The sequence below is a fragment of the Anser brachyrhynchus genome (genome assembly GCF_964034855.1).
Source record: "Anser brachyrhynchus genome assembly, chromosome: 1".
Lineage (NCBI taxonomy): Eukaryota > Metazoa > Chordata > Aves > Anseriformes > Anatidae > Anser > Anser brachyrhynchus.
In genome coordinates, this window is record NC_137694.1 from 48,798,759 (window position 1) to 48,819,284 (window position 20,526).

A 20,526-nucleotide genomic window follows, 5' to 3' on the forward strand; every position below is an offset into this window, starting at 1 on the left:
GCTATTTTAAGGTATTTTGATGACTAGTCTCTCTAAAACTGGACTGACATTTCAAATTATAACTGATGATTATTAAACCTCTTCAGCTTCTTTAATTCATTTGCTTCTTTTGCTAGGAGGAATCTTAAAGCTGTTCATGATTGCTGGCTTGGTTGGGCACTGTTATTTATTAATTTATTAGAATGAGTTTATTCACACATACGTTGGCTTTTTCCTTGAGCTATTGAGTATCAAATGTTGAATATTAATTTTAAGTGACTTTGTAGACCTCTAAGATTGATTTGTCAAATGATAAGAAAAAAATGCTTTCATCAAGTTTGCCAGTTCAAAATACTGTTATCTACAAACTCTTCAGCCAGTAGAAGACAGTCATTCAAATGCTTACAGGAAGCAAAAGCATATATTTATGATGGAAATGGCTTCATTCACAAGTGTAGTGAATAGTCACAAATACATTAGCATCTGCTCATTCTCCTTTAATAAACAGAGGTTAATTAATGATAATGCTCATTAAAATGGACATAAAATCACATTCAATATGTATCATGAGTTACAGTAATGAGTAATGATTACTATATTCCAATTTTTAGTAAAGATACAATCTCATACCATTGCTGTGAACACATTACTGCTATGTGATCTTTTAAGACTTCTTTTTTGTGAAGTGCAATTACATCTAGATATAATAAGGAAAGAAGATTGCACAATTTTATAGACAGATATGGAGTTTCCAGATACTTATGTAGAACTCTGTTGTAGAAATAGAAAAGATTAAAGACATATTTTCATGGAAGTTTCATATTAAACTTAACAAAAAAAACAAAAACAAAAAAAAATCCCAAAGGTAAAAAAAAATTAATTTTAAAGTAGAAACTCAAGGAATTGTTCTTAAATGTCTCAGCAGCAAAATATTTGTAAAGAAAATACAGTGTAAATAATGCAGAAATATCCCCCACACATGCAGAAAAATCAGTGTATATGATTAAACTTACCAAGCTAGCCAGGTGAAGGTTTACCAGCTTCCAGAATGTCATGTCCTTTTCATGTGCAATTAAGTCAAATTTCCAACAAGTGCTTGATTAACTGCATATTAGGCTTAGGAGCAGAGACAGTGTTTTCTTTTTTAAAGCCTCCTTACTGAATGCAGTTATAGGGAACTAGTTTTTCTTCTTGTAGATTTGTTTCTAGGGGATTTGTTTATCAGGTCAGACGGAAGTGGCTTCAGGATCAATGCCCATTTACAAATGGTAACATGATCCATACATTTTATTAAACTTAATTCCCTATATAATTCTTATTTTACTTTTCATATTGATAAGTTTGGCAAGAGAGAAATCAGTCAAGTACATAATAAACAGAAAGGGCAGATGAAATGCCTCCACCGCTCCAATGACACATTTTTTGCTTGTCTTGATTCATTCAGCTGGATCTAACTATGCATTGTTCATCCTTCATGGAGGAATAGTGGTGATAAATCCCTCGGTTACATTACTTACAATCAGATTTTTATTTTAGCAAGTGTGCTGTCTGAGTAATTCTGAACACAGACACATTTTAGCATTGGAGTACTTAGGAACTCATCTTAACATCTATAATTCATATATCCCCTGTGCCTGGCACTCTTTACAGTTGTGTGTAGTGCATAAGCAGACTCATCCACTGCCTAATTGAAATATTCAGAATGTACTTTAAAGCTGATACTATGATTTTACTTCCATGCATTCTTATGTGAAGGTATTTAGGTAGCCCTTTGCAAGCACCAGTCCCCAGATCAGTACATGGTCTATCAGACCAGACCTTAGTCCTTCTCATGGAAACCTCTTCCTAAATCTAAATCTAGCCCCAGGTTCCAAATGCCTAAACATTCAAATATTACTTTTCATTTTGCCTACATGCAATTCAGAGGATGACAGAAATGGTTAGGTGTGAAAGAAGGCTGTTGGTGGGACTGAGTAGTCAATTTGGTACCTAGGAAACTGTGCCTGTTTCAGGAAAATGACAAGCCTAAATTATGGACTGGTGCTGGAAAGGGATACAATGAAAAGTAAGTATTGCAAATGTTCCTTTTTCAACATCATGTTTAGTTTTCTCACCTCTCAACATCTTCCTTGGTAGAAGAGGGTTAACCTCTTGCTTTCTAATAGTTCACAGAACATCAAAGAGTTTTTACAGATATATATATATATATATGTATTTTGCTACTGTCAGGGACAGAATTAAGACAGAGCTAAACGGAGGAGTATTCGTTTGAATTGCTTAGGAAACACTGTGCTGGCTGATGGACTGCATAGTGAGAGGGCCAAAGCAGAGGCTAGAATTTGGGTTTGAGTTAGAGATGGACTTTAGTCCACAGAAATGTGTGAAATGTGGTATGATGGCTTTGTCATAAGATCACTATGGTAAAAAGGGCAGAACCTTTGGCCATTTGTCCTCAAAAACCTGCATGTTCTCTACATGGAGATAAAAAGCTTTCTGTGCCCCACTCTTCTTCCTATATTTTCTTTCAAATGACTTCCAGAATTTGGTGTATGCTGAACATACTCACCTAGCCATTATACTCTCTGAGCACTGCTCCCAGCTTTGCTTTTAGTCCCTTGAATAGATGCATGTTTCTGAATTCATAAGACATGTTTATAGGTGCTTCAAAGCCCTTCCAAAGTGAGAGAAGCAAACGGCATGTTTTTGTGATTCTAGCAGTAGCCCTGTGGGCTGTGGCAGCTTTGCAGTAAGACCTGGTCTTAAAAATCAGGCTGTGTGTTCTCCGTGGTCTGTTGCACTCTTGAAGGAACAGACCAAGCATGATAGATTACCAATTCAGTGAGAATTCAAGTCAGCGCTGGGAGTTGTAGTGCAAGCCAAGTAGAGTTGGTCCTAAGGTCACATAGTCTATGCTGTGTGTGTGGACATCCTAATGAGGGGTTAAAACTTTAGAACACACTTGGAGTCTTATCCTCTGGTCTGTCAGTGAGACTCTTCTGAGAACGTTTCTGTGAGGAGAAAGCAGTTGTGGTTTCAGCAGAACGCAGTGTAGATGTAGTCGCGCTGATTGAAAGTCACTGGGAAAAAATAACTCATTCTTGCTGTCCAACTCAAAACATCTGAGATCCGACTTTCAATATATTTAGTTCTGAATAACTCATAACAGGCTCAGAGCACAGATGCTATTGACCTCAGCTGCAGCTGTAAGTACTCAGCTCCCTTGGGACTCCTTGAGACTTCAGGTCTGAAGTCAAGGACCCAGATAATAAGGAAACTGCATTTAGTGACCCCTTGTGAAAAGTTCAGTTTAGGCAGTACCACCAAGAAACCATGAAATAGATGGAAAGACAGAATTCACTTCTCTAGGTAAATGTTCACATGAGAACTCCCATTTCTCTCCCTATGAGCACCAGCATCCAGCACCTTCACTTCTCAGTTTTTGAACAAATAAAGAACAGTGGTCCAAAGACAGCAGTCTCCTACGTGCCTTAGTGCTGATTCATTCCCAGAGCTAGGACATCCTGTACCCTGAAGAAGGGTCCCATCCAATGTACTGCATGCAGGTACTGTGCAGCTGGTGTAACCAACACTTTGTCATCTGAACTGGAACCCCCTCCCATTTCTTCCCCAAGGAGGCCTAAAAAGCTACTAAAGGGGATTTATGCTCTGGTACTTTCTCATTTCTTGGCACTTAGGTTTGCAATAAAAATATTGGTCTTCTAAATTCCTACAGCATTCTCCCATCTCTATTAAAGACAAAAGAAAAGAAACTTACTTTTCTCAGTTAGAGAGGAAAGTTGTGGCTTTTCTCTGAGCTGCAGGTACAGAACAAGAAAATTCAGATGAACATCTCCGTAAGTGTGGACAGAATCCTTTAGAAATTTAGCAAGAGGTGCAGGGTTCACCATTTTTCCAAGGCTTTACCTTAGCCAGAATTTGACAGACTTTCATTGGACCAGTATGAAATCCATAAAAACAAACAAACAAACCAAAGAAACCTGTTTTCCAGCAAAATTCCAAATGGTTAAACCAAAACCAAACTTATAAAAGAAGAAATTTCCACTTTGTTATGGTATAAACATTTTGTTTCTCTAGATTTTCTCTAAAAAAAATAAAAAATATGATGCCTGAGAAGTTTCAAAATCTTTAGTTAATGGCAAACACCCATTATATGAAATCTCTGCCAAATGGTTAAAATTTGACAGAGCAAATGGGAACTTAATCATGAGAGCAAGTACTGGACCAATTTAACATGCATTGCCAGTTCTGCCTTTATAATACGAATACTGACAGTGGACAGTAATACTTCTAGAGAAGTTAACAAGAGAGGCAACACCTTCCTACTGATACACAATGATTTCTGTATAAAGCATTTATTATTTACCTTTCTTTGGAGTAAAAGAAAATACGATTCATATAAAAAAATAAACGAAGCAAAAGATAAAAAACATTATTCATAAAAAAGCTCTCTAAAATACCATGAAAAGCAGAGGCCTTTTCTGTTCTTAGAATGAACCCATATGGAACTTAAATGGTAATTTTTCTGCGTATCCAATAGCGAATGGAGTAAAGCTTCTTTGTCTTCTGAAATAGAAATTCAGAAATAAGTAACACCCACAATATAACTAATAGCCCAAAGGGATAAAAGTCAGAGGGAGACACAGAATAGTTAATTTCTTAAACACTTTTCTGTAGGAAACATTTTATTTGATTTGAAATCATCTCTAGAAATTTGTATTAGGCTAATGATATGTAAACAAATAATGAAGGAACAGCTTTGTTTTGGGCTGAAGTAAAACAGAAATGACTTGACTGTCTTAGCAAAATTTCACTCTACCTAATTTTGATCTGGGCCTAGTGAAGCATTGTTTCAGGTGGGTAAGGCTTTTGACCTTAGAGACAGGTCACTTCAAGAGTCAAAAGAGTCTTTCCATTTGAAGAGTTTCTTCTTAAGAGTATATTGAGAAGAAAGCATTTATTGAATAAAATTACACATAATATGAGTTACTTCCAAACCATATAATTCAACAAATCTACAGTTTTTAAGAAGTCTTTAGCCAGCTTTATTTATACTCCCTTTTATGTTTCCTTTTCTCTCCTGAGAGTTTCTTTATGAACGCCTTGGGCATCAGCTTGAACTTTAGTTGTTCAATCACAGCATTAATAGCTCTTAGCAATCTAAGTAATTGCCTTTCCTGTCAGATACTCTGCCTGGTTTTCATCTCTCAGCACCTAATCTAAAAACTCATCATATCATGCAAATTAGAATACCGAAACAGAGGTAGAAGACAATGGCCAAAGGATCAGGTCTGAATCTCACCTGGCAGATCAGAGAGCTTTTGGCCTGCTTTCTTCGATTTCACACCAAGTTATTTGGAAGAGTAATTAATCTCATCTATGTTTAGACAGGCATGCATCTAAAGCAGCCATTCTCGTGGCAGTGGTAATGCCTATTATATACACAATGTGCTTCATGGGATAATTCATCTGACCTGTGTTAGGCATCTGTTCTAGGGTCCCAAGAAGATGATACTATTATTTTATTTTTTACGTGGTTATTAGTTTTTAATATTATTGGTAGACCTTGGGCTGCCCAGTCCTCTGATTTGGTGGACCGTGACTGGTGGAGCAGTGACTTTCCACTTGTGGCCACCGAAGTTTTAAGGGGCCAGCTCTATCTGTTGAATGTTCATAAGCTCTGAAATGTTGCATTAAGAGAAGGAACTGGGAGGAGTGGTTTACTCACCAGAGGGTCATGCAGCCATCCAAAGGGAACTTGAGAGGCTCGAGAAGTAGGCTGACAAGAAACTCATGAAGTTCAACAAGGAGAAGTGCAGCGTCCTGCCCCTGGGGAGGAATAATTCCAGGTACCAGTACATGCTGGGGTCACCCAGCTGGAAAGCAGGTCTGCAGAAAAGGACCTAGGAGTCCTGGTGGACACCAAATTGAATAGGAGTCAGCAATGTGCCTTTGCTACTAAGAAGGTCAATGGTATTCGTGGCTGCATTAGGCAAAGTATCACCAGCAGGTCAAGAGAGGTGATCCTTCCCCCCTCTACTCAGGTGAGGCTGCACCTGGAGTCTACTGTGACCAGTTCTGCTCTCCACCCCCCCCCCCCCCCCCCCCCCCAAGTACAAGAGAGACATGGATGTACTGGAGAGAGTCCAATAGAGGACCACTAAGATGACCAAGGGACTGGAGCACCTCTCTCCTATGAGGAGAGGCTGAGAGCTGGGGGTGTTCAGACTGGAGAAAAGAAGGCTTGGGGGGATCTCATCAGTGTCTATAAATACCTGAAGGGAGGGTGAAAAGAGGATGCAGCCATGGTTCTTTCAGTGCCCAGTGACAGGACAAGAGGCAGTGGGCACAAACTGGAACGCAGGAGATTCTGTCTGAACATCAGGAAAAACTTATTTATTGTGAGAGTGACAGAACGCTGGAACAGGTTGCCCAGAGAGGCTGTGAAGTCTTCTTCCTTGGAGATCTTCAAAAGCTGTCTGGACATGGTCCTGAACAACCTGCTCTAGGTGTCCCTTGGGGCTGGACCCGATGACCTCCAGAGGTCCCTACCAACCTTAACCATTGTGTGATTCTGTGAAGTGCACGGGGCCTGATTAGATTTGCCCCAGATTGCTGAAGGAGTTAGCAGATGTTATAGCTGGATAACACTCAACAATTTACTGAAGGTCTTGCGAGTGTGGGGAGGTCCCTGCTGACTGGAAGCTAGCCAGTGTTATACTGATCTAAAAGAAGGGCATGAAAGAAGATCCAGGAGACCACAGACCTGCTAGTCTAATCTCAGTATCAGGAAAAGTTATGTAAAAGATTATTCTGAGTGCTATTGAAAGGCACTTAAGGAACAAAGCTATTATCAGGCGTAGTCAACATGGGTTCCTGTGAAGAGAAAGTCCTGTCTTAGTAATTTGATCTCTTTCTACAATAAGGTCACCCACCAAGTGGATGAAAAGAAGGCAGTGGTGAATGCAACCTTTCTGGATTTTTGTAAGGCCTTTGATACCATCCCTTGGAGTAAACTTCTGGACAAATTGGCCAGCTGTGAGTTGAACAGGTTCACGTTGTTGCAGGAATAAAGTTGGAATGAATAGTAGTAGTTTTCTGTAGTTTTCTGGCTGAAGGCAAAGCAGCATCGAAACGGAGAAAGGAGTCGCTTGGCAAATCATCAGTCAGGAGTACAGAGCTGAAATCTGTATGCTTGAGTGTTGATAAATGAGACTGATTCTTTTGCTTTAATGTGGTTCCCAGGACAGCTGTCATAAAATTGAAAGTTACAGACATTTTCTCCCAGTGACTCTCATAGCTATCTTTTCTGCATCTTAATGTAAAAGCTATAGGCAGAAGAGTAACACTGAATCAGAAGAACTCAGCGCTCTTATCACCACAAGCTCTATACAAGGCTCTTATTGTAACAGGTATTGATTGGCCAGCTATGGGATAAATCACAGGATAAATTTGTAGGTGAAAATCATAACTTTCCATTAACAATCCATTAACTGGCTTTTATTCTAGCCTTATGGATTTTTATTTTTATTTTGCTGGGCAGCCGTCTTTGGCATACCACCAGGAAATGTAATACTGTAGAGAAAAGTTTTGAAACACCCCCCACCTCCAACCCACAGCACTGTTATACTTTGGCAACGGTTTATCCAGATAGCTGGCTTTACTGGATACAGTAGTCCTGCCAAGACGAGACATACTGTAAAGAGTGACATCTGTTTCTGTTCACTCATCAGTGGCTTTCCACATGATAATCATAGTAATGAAAATGACAGGATTCCAATCAAATATCTACAGATATTTTCCCATTCTTTGTATGCTTTTTAGGACCTAATGTGCTGTGAGGGGAGATTACTGTAGAACTAACAACAATAAAACAACACATTCTGTAAAGCTAAAAACTCGTATCTATTCTCATGAAGCTAATTCAAATTTATTATAGAAATTCAATATATACACCTATTTTCTGTCAGAAGAATGTACCAGCACAATCGAAGGGCAAGGTAAAGAGGACTTTGGCTGCTCTCCCCTAGGTGGTTGCCAGATGTTGCTCTGCTATTAGTTGGACACAATGTTAACTCATCCTCTTCACAACTTTTTGATTCTGTAGGACATATCAGTCTGCTGTTTGGATATACAGATGATGGATTATTCTTTTTTAATAGTGGCATTTGAAACATTAAAAGGTGATGTTCACATGTTATCAAAGAAATGAATGTGGAATGTGATTTTATGTTAGAAAGTATAAAGTACAAAACCAGCACTGAGCATTGAACTCTTGTAAGTTTTTCAAGTGATGTAGTCAGTTCGGTTCAGCAAAATCACTGTGATTATCTTGTGCTATCCTGGCTGAGAATTTGTCATGTTTATTTGTCTGACTCAACCATATGTGGTGTTATCTAAGTACAATTTTGGCTTACCATCCCCAAAACTGTGAACCATTGCTTTGAATTTTAAATAAATTTAATTTGTTATTGGCATTTTTTTTTCAATGATGGAAGTGTAGATCACTGCTCCTGATGGATGTTCATGGAGATGAGAGAAAATTCATCTCCACTATAAACTCATAAAATTCATAAGATATTTCACCTGTGAATTACCAAGACTACATCCAGTCATATGGCCTATTTCTTTTAGGTTTAATTTAAGGAGACAAGATAATGGAATAGAATTGGGATGGTATTTGTTATAATGAAAACATAGGTAAATGTAGAATAGTTGTGATATTTTGTCTTTCTGCCACCTGGCAATTTTCTTACCATCCTCTTTAGCCACCTAAAAGCACCTTGGAATTTATTACGGTACAACCGACTTTAGAGTTATTTTGGAGTTGACAGTCAGTAGGCAGCTATTAGTTCTCCAGTGACTGCAAGATCAAAGACAGGCGAAAGAAGGCAGCTTTTTGTTACATTCATCCTCAACATAAAGCAAAACACCCTTTGACTAACCTATTAAAAGAGCCTTGTTCATATACAACATAAAAGTATTATTGTGTGACCACCTCTAAAAATCTCTGATCTGCATCCACGTGTCCTCCAGAACAAATCCAGAGGTTCTACTGACCATCTGAGAGAATCAGAAAAAGGCAACAATTTCCCTAGAGCTGGAAGTCTTTTCCTTGTTGCTGTGTTTTTGATATGTTAGAAACAGTTATTGATTTTCCACTATAATGGAAAAAGACACAGATTCATTGTTTCAATAGGATATTCATATGCATTTCTGTATTTTAGATTACTGATAGCACACTATGATAACATATAGGTACAGCTACAGACTACTATGAATAGCAATTTCCATGGACTTGATGTCAGCTGTTTTGGTAATCAACACATTTAAGTGACTTATACATCCGTCTTAGGAATAAGATGTGGAATTTTAGCAGTATTGCTTAGACCAGAATTGCACCCACCCCCTCACACACATGTTAATCTAATAGATGGATTAATATAGTCACAATGTAAAGATTAGTACAGCTGCAATTCTATTCTCTTCCCTTGCAGAAAGAATGAAATATTTCAGAGTATAATTTCCTAAATGGGAAAAGAACAGAGTAAGTGCATCAAGTGAGTTTACTTTTGCCCTGGATTTTCTTTTCTTCAAAAGCTGTGATGGTTACAAAATGTATTCCACAACCCTTTAGTGAAAGTCAGAGTTTGCCAGGTGGACTCAGGTTGAGAAAAAACTACTTGGTGAAAAAGTCCAAAGAGATCAGCAAAAAAACAATGCAGATACAGATGGGTATGTTCCCTGATGGTAGATATTGGGCAGTGCTGAAGACAAAATGTTTTATAAAAAATAATGAGTGCTGTCAATAAACAAGCTTACAATTAATTATCAAAAAAGTAAATAGAACTCAGTTGATAACCATACTTACAAAATATTTACCCTTAATATGTAAGTTGTTATTTTTCAGAAGAATAATACCTCAAGCAGAAAACTGTAATACTAAGAAAGGTTATCTTTATTTTGAGTTGGAGTTTTGTATATAAGTTCAAAACAGAGAAAAAGCAGAACTATTTATTGGTAAGTGTAAAGTGGCAAGCTTGCTGAATATAGATTTTTTATTGAAAAAAAAAAGAATAAGATTTTTCAATTTGAAAATTTGAAATATTCAGATAAATTAATAGGGTGGTTACTGAGTTATTTCACTGGAATACTGTCAAGTCACCAGTGGTTTCATAGGCTAGTTTCACATCCCTTGCATAAAAAAGTGATTGCTTTCCACTATACGAAAGGGCTGTAATCCTTATTTCAATGATGGTGGCGGTTGTGTCACCATTAAAATCAGTAAGCCCTGACATTTTCGGTTGAAAATAATGCCTAGAATGAAACTTTCCAGTGTAACATAACTTCTATATGTTCCAGTTGGTGTTCACTCCACCCATTTGCTAAATAAGACCTCCTGGGACCCCATCAGTCCTTGCCTCTGAAAGGCACCTTGCTTTGTTTCAGGGCTGGAAAACTGAATCTGGAGCTAATGGGAGATTATTTATGACTCACTTCTGGTATTGTCTGCTTTTCCTGAGATGCAGCACCACACATTGGTTGGATTTGTATGATCTGAAAGAGTACAGACCTTTTGCTCTGTTTCTGTGGGAGAATGATCCTGGGTCTGTGGAGCTGCCAGGCTGGAGGCTCCCTAGCTCGAATTACTGTGAACATATCAGTCACTAGAATTTCCTATGGCTGTGTCTTCAGATCACTGCGTCCTTTAGCTTTTGGTTCTACCATATTTAGTTCAAACGTGTTCTATATGGTTCTACCATATTTATTTCATACTTTGCTCTTTCATTATGTTAGCTTTTAACACATAAAGTGAGCTGATAAAAATTTTGGGTAAAAGTTGTTTTTTTTTAATGTTTAGGACTGAAATTTCAAATTCTGTGAAATATCTTTAAGTGCCTTAAGTTTTCAGAAACCAGAAGCAGTCACTAAAAAAAACACGGGATACATGAGTATTATTTTCACAAAATATTTCTGCATTGTTAAACAGTCTGTCTTGTTAAACAGTTCTTCCTGTATAACTCTTTATTTCTCTGTTATGAGGAACACTTCAATATAGGAAACAAATATCTCATGAGTGTGTCATTTCTGAAGAAATCCCTGAAGAATTTTCTGAAGAAATCTGAATAATAGCTGAAAATGATTATTGTGAAATTTTCCTTCCATAGAAAACCTTTCTTCTGCAGAAACTAAGAAGTGTTTCAATTAAAAAATGTGGCAAGTCTTTAATAACTTAATCTATATTTTATTTACATTTTCTTAAATAGGATATTTTTTTTTAAGTAGCCCTTTAGCTTTCTTTAAGTATTACCTAAGTAGCTCTCAAAATTATCTCCATAAAATAGACTCAATAATTATCTAATTGTATCTGAAAGCTGTTTGAAGCACAGTTCAGTTCTAGATCATCTCATGAATAAATTTTCCAGTCGGCAGATGATGCCATCTGCAGCATGCCAGCACCATGTTCATCTCTGTAAAAGAAAAAAACAAATCTATTTAAACTGCCAAAACAATCAGTTGTAATAACAACTGATATGAACTGATAGGAAATGATAATAAATAAAATGCCGTATTATTAAAATGCCTAACTACTAGTCTAAGTACATTTTACGTTAAGTCATTTAGATAGTCCACTGCATTAAAACCATTATATTTATTTAAAATCAGTGAAAAGATATTATGCTTGTAAGCCAGGTGGAATTTTTGAAAGCCAATGAAATCAAAGAAAAACTGTTTTTAACCTAAAGAGGAGAATAATATTAAGTTCTGTTTATTTAGGATTAAAACCAGAGGAATACATCCAGCTTTATGAACCTATACAGGTACAACAAGCCAGAAGACATGTATGCTAGAAAGAAAAAAGACATGATCATATATGGGAAAGATCATATATAGAATTAGATCACAAATGGGAGAAAACATCACACTTCCAGAGATCCCACTGTTCCATAGTGGCACCTGAAGCACAGCCAGATCTCAGGATGAGTAGTCCATAGCAGCACTCATGTATTACTATTTAGGTTATGTTGATTGTGGGTCATAGCTTTGATGTGGACACAGTGTTGGAACATCTCACATGTCAGTCCTCTCTCCTGGTTTAGAGCATTTCTCAGAGCAGTAGTAGAACTTCTAATGCATGGTGTAGTCAGTAGTTTAGATTGGAATTTTCTTGGTCTGACTGCTTGAGTCTGCACTGAGCCGTCTTCATAATCTGGATGAGCCTCATGATCTGTACATCCCTGTACAGACATCAGTCCTCCTCCACATAATATCCGTCAACTTTTAAGAGGGCTGGAAGAAGTTATCACTAAGAGAGTAGCTTCTTTTGTAAACAAATGAATTTTCTTGTACCAAAACTATTACTCTGTTTGAGGAATGATGGAACGTTGTAAACTTTTAGAGTCAAAGAATAATTTAAGTTAAATGAAACACTTGGAAGTCATCTGGTTCAAGCCCTCACTAAATATTGAAATAATTGACTTTGATCAAGGAATATTACATATTTTTCATTCCTCATATGCATATTACTCATTCTGCCTTGTGATATGGACAATTCAACTGTTCCCATGACACCTGGTAAATATCTTGACTCACTCAAAGAATCTGTGCAGAGACTATGCATGTGTTGGTGAATATACGAAAAATATATGTTAATGAAAAAAATAATGGAAAAGCTACTCAAGGGGAAAAAGCATGAGGCCCAAAATAAGAACAATTCTTTCTCTTCTCATGAAGAAAGCAGAGGGAGACAACTCCTTGTGAGAAAGGAGTGGCTAAAGCACACAATCAAAATAACTGCACTTTAGAATAAAATATATCATGGAGTAATATGTAGATATGCTGTCTGAAACCTTCTTTTCAAAAACGTCACAGTGAAATTCAGTCTACTGAAAATGGTAGCTTTGACTACAGTGGATGAAGGTATTACTGTCCAGTTAAAATCTTTTTTTCTTTTTCTTTCCTTCTTACTTGTATTTATTGGCTCTCAAGCCTTTTCTTCATTTCCTATTGCTTGACTATATAGGTAATTACAGCAGTGAGTTTATAAAGCATGCAGGTGAATTAACATCGGAGCCAAATAATCACAAGAGGCACTAGTCTACAGGATGTAACTCTTTCATATATGCATGACACTGAAGATTTGTCAGTGCTCTGGAGGTAAAACCTAACCTAGCAATACCCACATACATGACTGTACAAGTTTTCTCTGTATGTATATTTTTGTGTATCTAAGGATACATACTGTGAAAACTTGGGAAATTTTCTGGCCAGAAATATGTTGTTAACATTGTAATATGAGTGTCACTTTCAGTAATCAACCTGTATTCAGTGGTCCTAATTAGCTCTGTCACTGTATATACTTTTCAAGTTATGGCTCACTGTTTCCACTGACTTCATGTTTAAAATTTATCAGCAGTGTCTCATAAAACTGAATATTATGCAATATAAGTAATGAAGAAGCTAGCTATAGCTCCACAGTTAAAGAAGAGTTAAAATTTTTATTTTAATAAATTTATTTTTCCAAGTCTGTTGCATATACTACTTATGTCATAGTGATGTGCCTTGAGGATGTCCCTCTCTCTCCATTGATTACAGAAAGACTACAGTTTGTTTGGGGAATAATCCATAAAGTCTACCCTACAGCAGGAAAAAGTTTTCTGAGCCATGTAGCTGCTTGGTATGTAGACATTACTTTTATTTTGCTAACTTGGCTTTCATACAGAGTTTACAGTTTTACGATATCTTTTTTCTTTGATGCATTTATCCTAAACAAATAAGACTATGCTTTGAGCTAACTTCTTGCTCACTCATTAACTCAGCTTGCATTGCCAGGAAACAGAAAGTTGTCATGCTTTGGCTTAAACTGAGGCTTTTTAGGATGATGACCATGAATTTTAGACTTCATTCGTAGCCTGAATGGACAGTGGTATTAATTCTTGCCCAAGCAAAACCAATGGCTAGAGATCATTGAATAGCCAGGAAGGGGTCCAAAGCGTATTTAGCTCCCCAAGCTATCATAATAATAAAAACATGAAAAAACCCTGCACCCAAACCCAAGTTCCGTTATAGTAAACAGCCTAGTGGACGTATATATATATATATATTCCATAGCTAAATCACTGATGTTTCGGGGGTAATGACATTCACAGTCCTTTTTCCCCATTCCCATGCATTTTCCAGGACTTCTGGAAATGTTCCCAAGTCCTGTTTATCTGTACTTGTTTTGTTAGTGTACAGTTTTTAGAGCAGGAAACCAACATATGGGAAAAAGAGGGCAATTTGCACCAGGACCCAAATTCTGAGATATTAGAAAGAAGCAATGTTCAGTATGTTATAAATCATCCACGTGTAAAGAAAGACAGTGTCTTATTTTTACCTTGGCTCATAGGTGTATTTATCCTTGAGGAATTTAGGTGTGTGCAAGAAAAAAGCCGGCATTATTCTGTCAGTCAGCGATATAAAAATGCAAACCAGCATGAGATTTATGCATTTATAAGTTTCTTTTTTTTTTTTTTTTTTTTTTTTAAATCAATACCCTCTCACTTTTAGAGACCTGAGCACAGAGCTAAACTTTCTACCATCTAATACCCACTGGAGTTTTTTTTGTGAAAAGGCAGTTGCTTCTGAAAGGTTTAGAAATATTGCCTCAGCTAGTGATATTGGATGGAGTAAAAAAAACAACCAACCAACCAAAAAAAAACCCAAACCAACCCACATATTTACAACTGAAAAGGTATATTATTTTTAAGCAGAACAAAATCTAAAAATTTATATTGGAACTGGTATGGTAATTGTCCCCCTTGGACTGCAGGACATTATGCTTTTGCAAAGAAAATCAGGTTTTAATTGACTAAAATATGAACATTTGGAAAGCATGCTATTAGAAAAAAATTAGTTGCTATTTTGAAAGAAGTATCGTGCGCTTGCATAGTATAAACCAAACTCCCTGAACTCTAAAACAATTACAAACTAGATAGGACATAATTTAAAAAAAAAAATTATGGGAGTCCACAGTAATGAAAGATAGTATTCAAAATTCAATTATATGTTACTTTTAAGGCAGCTTGGTTCCATGAAGTGGAATAAAATGATAGGATTGGACTAGCATCTAGTCAAACACCAATGACTTTTGCATGGTTGCTCTGTAATTATTGTCTAAATAGCATAGCTTCTAAGCAGTAGGGATTAGCCTTTTGAAATGTTATCCTCAAAGGAAAAGTACAAACAAACAACAAATCCAAGTGGAATCAAATACAAAAGTTGACATTAACTCAAGAGTACGTTTACAGAGTTAACCACTAAACGTCATGAAATGCCACAGTTTGGTCTGGCTGTGTAATTTGTGCTGCTACTGCTGCTTTGTGTGCATTAACTCACAGGCTGATTACATGGATGTCTGAAGTCCCTCAGACAGAATCTATCAGATAGAATGGCCCCATACAGATACAAACCTATGCATATGTTCTGTGTTCATTATAGATTTGTCAGTAACCAGTGGCAAATTGGTGAATGTGAAATAAGAGGATAGGAAGGTATTCAAATGATGACTAAGAGTAATCAAAGTCCAATAAAATAAAAGTTAAAACTCTGTCACCTCGCCTGTAAGGCGATTTCTAGGTGAAATCTGGGATATAATCTTAAAATTAACATGAAGGAGTATGAAAAGGTCTCTGCAGATTGCAAGTTAATGTGTTGCTTTTCCTAGAAAATCGAAGTCAGAAGTTAACCTGACACGCAACAATGAGATCTTGCCTCAGAGACCAGCAGCTGAGGCTTCGGAGGTGGCCTCCAGCTGAGACCACACATGAGATTTCCACATGATGTTCACACTTGACACAGGTCTCTGTATCTGTTCTTGCATCAGTCAAAGCTACTTCCCTCTATGCCAGTTTGATTTTGGCAGGCTGCAGAAGGTTCACTGAGCTGAATCTCTCACCTGCAACTTCCTGAAAATCCTTTCTACTTTCACCTGACCAGAATGAGAAGTTCTAGTTGTGAAATCTGGAACAGGGAAGGAGCTCCCCTAATGCATACTGGTGTAAGTCACAGTTTTCCTGTGAAAAGTCCCTACCAGGGACATGTAGGAGCAGTATCTGTGGTCATCATCCATGCCCTGAAGCATGTGGTTGCAGAAAAATCCACCCTTCAGCCTTGTAGTCATTCTCTCTTCTTTTCTGAATTTCCTTATTTTCAGACTGTCTTTGATAGAGAGAATTCAATAGATAGAGTAGCAGTCTTACAGGGGTATGTAAAGAAAGACTATCACCTTTCTCTTCCTCCGATGTGGTAGTTCTGTGCAAACAACAAAAAAATGCACAGCTTAATCCATTACCCAGTGACTTCTCACCAGACGCTTTGTCAAACATAATATATCGTTTACCATCATTCCCTGCATATGGTACCACAGCCAGACTTTTCCTTCATCCAACTGATTTCAGTGTAAGCTAATGTGAATGAACAGCTGGGCACGACTTCCCAGAGCAGTGTAGAAGTACCTTACTGAAATTTGGGTGGAAGCTTTCACTGGCACAATTCTTCCTGTCTTCCAGCTGCTGACAGTGTAATATTACCAGTGTATACACAGTCTGCCTACCTGCGAGGTATTCTGGGTGCTTGGAATAAGAAGTTGGTTGAACAAAAGGACTGATGTATCATGTGAAGGCGCACAGGTGTCTGGTTCAATTAGACACTTGTGAAGCCTGTTTGGAGTAATTTCAGGAATTACTGGAGAGGCAGGTCATTTTCATCCACTTTGAACATTTAACATTGATGTTTTCCTAGAAGGTTGGTTCTGATAATAGTTACTTGGACTGTCAGCTGTATTTCCACCATCCTTCTGTTAGACAGGCAGATTTTACATGAAATCCTCATCTCTTTGTTTTAGAGAAGGCAAGTCATGTGTATTAAGACTCTTACTAAAAATAACAGTGGAGGTCTAGTTTATGCAAGCAATATAAAAATAGCTTCAAAGGCTGGAGGCATTCATAGACCAGCTTCTGCAAATGAGAGGTGTGCTCTGTCGTGTATGGAGGTAGCGAGCAGAAGTGTCAGAGCCAGGACATATGATCCTCCATTGCTCTAAAGCATCACCACAGAGTTTGATAGTAAGAAGTACCATCTTCAGCAGATTTGTTCTTGCTCCTGGACAGACTGGGAGAATGGTCCATCCTCCTATTAACTTTAGAAGATCTATTGATAGAGGAGCTATATGGCAATCTATCTATATTCCCCCCTAGGCATAGGGCTGAGGATGAATGAACTTTTATGTCGTTCACCAGATGCTTTTACCAACAAGTCAGGAGCTATGCGATTGATGGGCAAATAGATTGCCTGGGAGGAAAGGGGAATAAGCCATTTCAGGAACACTACTGAGCAGAGGATGTGCTAGGCCCAAAGGGACTGTTTCTCTCTTGTTTTATCTCAGTAAGCCAGAGGGAAATGCTTATTCAAACATGTTAAAATTCATTAGATCTTGAGAGAGGAAAGCAAAGCCTGGGTAGCCAGATGTTTGGATGGGGCAATTGCTAATAAGCTATTATAGAAGTTAGACAGGAAGTGGCAGTCTGGTCACAATAAAATAATAATATGCTGATCTTTTCTGTCTTTTTGTGTCCTACCCCCCTGTGGCTGACTGCTTGTTCCTTGGAGATATCAAACCCTTGGCCACAGCAGTTAGAAATGTGGTTTAATCAGCTGTCATTTTGCATCCTGCTGGCTGCTTGGCTCCCCTTTGTCCTCTGTCCCAGATGGGGGGGCTCTCCTTCCACTGATGATTTACTTTGCACTGTTCCTCTGCTTGAAGTACCAACTGTCCTTCCTGAACAAGTTCTTCCCTGGTGTTATATAAGGCAGAAAGCAAACCAACTCCCCCAACAGCAACTACATTTATTGTCAAAAAATCTCATTTGTTGATGTTTGTTTATTGTAAAATACTGGCAGCTGAGCAGCCATTGTCCAGGATAGTGTGGGTAAATCTACACAGCACAATGGGCTGCTGTGTGAGCATACATTTTGTGTTTTCTTTAGCATGGGCAATTAAAAACAATATAGAGCCATTTCAGCCACAAACCCTGGGCAAGGAATAAGAATTTAACAAAGAATTCCTTCAAACTCTTGTAAGAAAAAGCAGCTGAAACTCATTTTCATAATGAAATGAATGACTTCTAACCTTTTGGTTGTGCAGACTGAACTGGGAGAAAATACTAGCCCGTTAAAAGTTACCAATGGCTACCATAAAACAAGGCTGACTTCCAAAAGCATAGTTCATGTGCTAGGGCTTGCAGCCAGACTTTTCTGGGAGCAGCAGCAGGAGGAATTAACGGACCGTTTTCAAGGCAGTCAAGTTTGCTGAGATCAGACACAAACAGTAAGATTTCCTGTGGATTTGTAATCCCAATACATGCTACAGAACCTTGGTATTGATGGACATTTAACCCCTGGCATGGATGACTTTTCTTCCTGTACTGTGGAAGGAAGGAACATTTTCAGGTTCAAGCCACCATTTTTTCACTAGGTTTTATTTGTACCCACATCTTACCAGAGGAAATCATGGCAGCTAGATGAGCACTGTTAACTTGACAATACTGTGATAGAAGAGGCCGGTGCAATTACTTTTCTTTTGGTCTTAAAGAGATTTCAACACATGAACCTCCAATATTTTGCTCGTATTTGGCCTCAGAGGTATTTGTGTTTATAGTCTGGCACACTAACTAAAAATGTACTTTTTGCAGGATCTAGAATGAGACCATGAGACATTTCTGCTGATGTATACAGGGACTAAGGCACACTAACTGAGAGAGACTCATAGACATATGTAGCCATAGTACCTATTTAGGAGCCCAGCAAATGGCTGAGACTTAAAGAATGACAGAATGGAAGTTGTCATCGATAATGAAGTCTGAGAAACTGGCCCATTACTACCCTCTTTATGGCCTGTGGCCAGGAGGGGTCTCTGATTTAACCTATCTTGAGCCCTTTTGGGGCTAAAAAAGGAGTGTGTCTTGCTTTTTCCTTTGTATCAAAAACAGGAGGTAAAGTGCAGAGGATGAAGATGAGAAAAGGAAATGAAATGATGGCAAGGATAGTAACAAAGCACTGGTAATAGGAGCGCAGCCTTCTAATGTCTCCTTGACCGACAGAAGTGAGACAAGAGGATGTGTCTCTGTCCCTAAATCTTGAAAGACTCCTGAGAAAACAGAGATGGCTAGGAAGAAAAGAGGGTTTGTGGCAGTGGAAGTGCTGTTGTGGAACTTAATGGAAACCCAGCATGGGTCCTGTAAGAAGTCACCCAAGACTATGAGTCTGATTTGAAAATTTCTCTGTTAGCATAGCTATTAGCAAGAAGGATGATCTGTGGCAAAAATAACATTTTTTTTTTCCCTTTTTCTGATTCTCTTATCTATATTCCTGTCTCTGAGCTATTTATTTTTTCTATTTTTTTTTTCAGTCTTTTCTGTTCAGCTATCACAGGCAGTGTGACTTAGGTTACTCACTTTGATATAAAGCAACCCCTTGATTTGGACCTCTGTAGCTGTGCCAGAATATTTTCTGTACTTCACTATACCTAGATCTTGCTAATATGTTCTCATGATTGCCTAAAGCACAGCTTTTGCTAGTTAGAAATAATAATTGCAGATAAAAATTTATTATTATGAGGAGTCAATATGAAAGTGAGGAGACACTCTAGTCACAGACATCAAAACATGAGTGGTAATTTATACTATACACACTTAATTTATTATAGTTTTATTTTATTTATTTATTTATTTTTTATTGCTGTAGAAGCACTTTCATCAGCCCTTCAAATAATGCCTTGAGGACAGACATTGCAGTGACTGAAGTCAGTGAACCCTCAACAGGCAACATTGTGCCTGAGTCAAAAACATTAAACAACCCTGTTTTTATGACTTAGGGTTAACATTGGTCATAAATATCTGAAAAGTTCTTTACCATCCACACAAAATTAAGTAACTAGTTCATTCATTTGTCATACCACATGAAGGCATAGAATTTCTGTTCTTTTGTGCTGGGATTCATGGCATCAATAGCATTGCCTTTCTAGGAGGTGATACACATGTGAACTGTTTGATGATGATGGAAGTAGTTGAACCACTTCTCACTAAATAGTATTACCACCCCAAGATACTTTCTGATTTACTGGAGACTTGTCTAATAACCACTATTCACTGTACTAATAAAGTCTCTGGCCATGGTGGCATGGCCACCTTGAAAAGAATCAAGCAGTCTATAGCTGGTGCCTGATGTGATTCTAAGCAGTAAAGCTGATATTGGATTTTTAGTGGTTTCAGAAATTTTGGAGATAAAAGTAGGTGGCATCCTAAAGCAAATGTTATGCTTTTGAGTGGATCCCAATGTTTTGAGGTCAAGTCAGGGTTTTAATACTGTGCTTTCCAACCCCTTCCAGTTTGTAGATCTTTGTGAATAGTGAATGTAGATGTAGAAATTTCTGAAAACTGTATATATATAGTTAATTATAAAAAATATAATAACAGGCCCTTCATAAAATTC

At 37.7% G+C, this 20,526-nt stretch overlaps 1 protein-coding gene and 1 long non-coding RNA gene across 5 annotated transcripts in view; one reads left to right on the forward strand and one right to left on the reverse strand.

The window, feature by feature from the left end:
• Positions 1-1,789, reverse strand: part of PLEKHG7 (pleckstrin homology and RhoGEF domain containing G7) — a 37,007-nt gene extending 35,218 nt beyond the window's left edge. Inside the window, exon 1 of one of the 4 annotated variants that reach the window (XM_080575564.1) lies at positions 993-1,770. The gene's annotated coding sequence lies outside the window, so the exon portion shown is untranslated. Of the gene's footprint in view, positions 1-992 lie in introns of all 4 variants that reach the window. The other 3 variants (XM_080575562.1, XM_080575563.1, XM_080575566.1) reach the window with 3 other exon arrangements.
• Positions 1-20,526, forward strand: part of LOC308187527 — a 175,008-nt gene that overhangs the window by 7,660 nt on the left and 146,822 nt on the right. The window contains exon 2 of the long non-coding RNA XR_013944763.1: positions 13,594-13,675. This is a non-coding gene — a long non-coding RNA (uncharacterized lncRNA). The remainder of the gene's footprint in view (positions 1-13,593; positions 13,676-20,526) is intronic.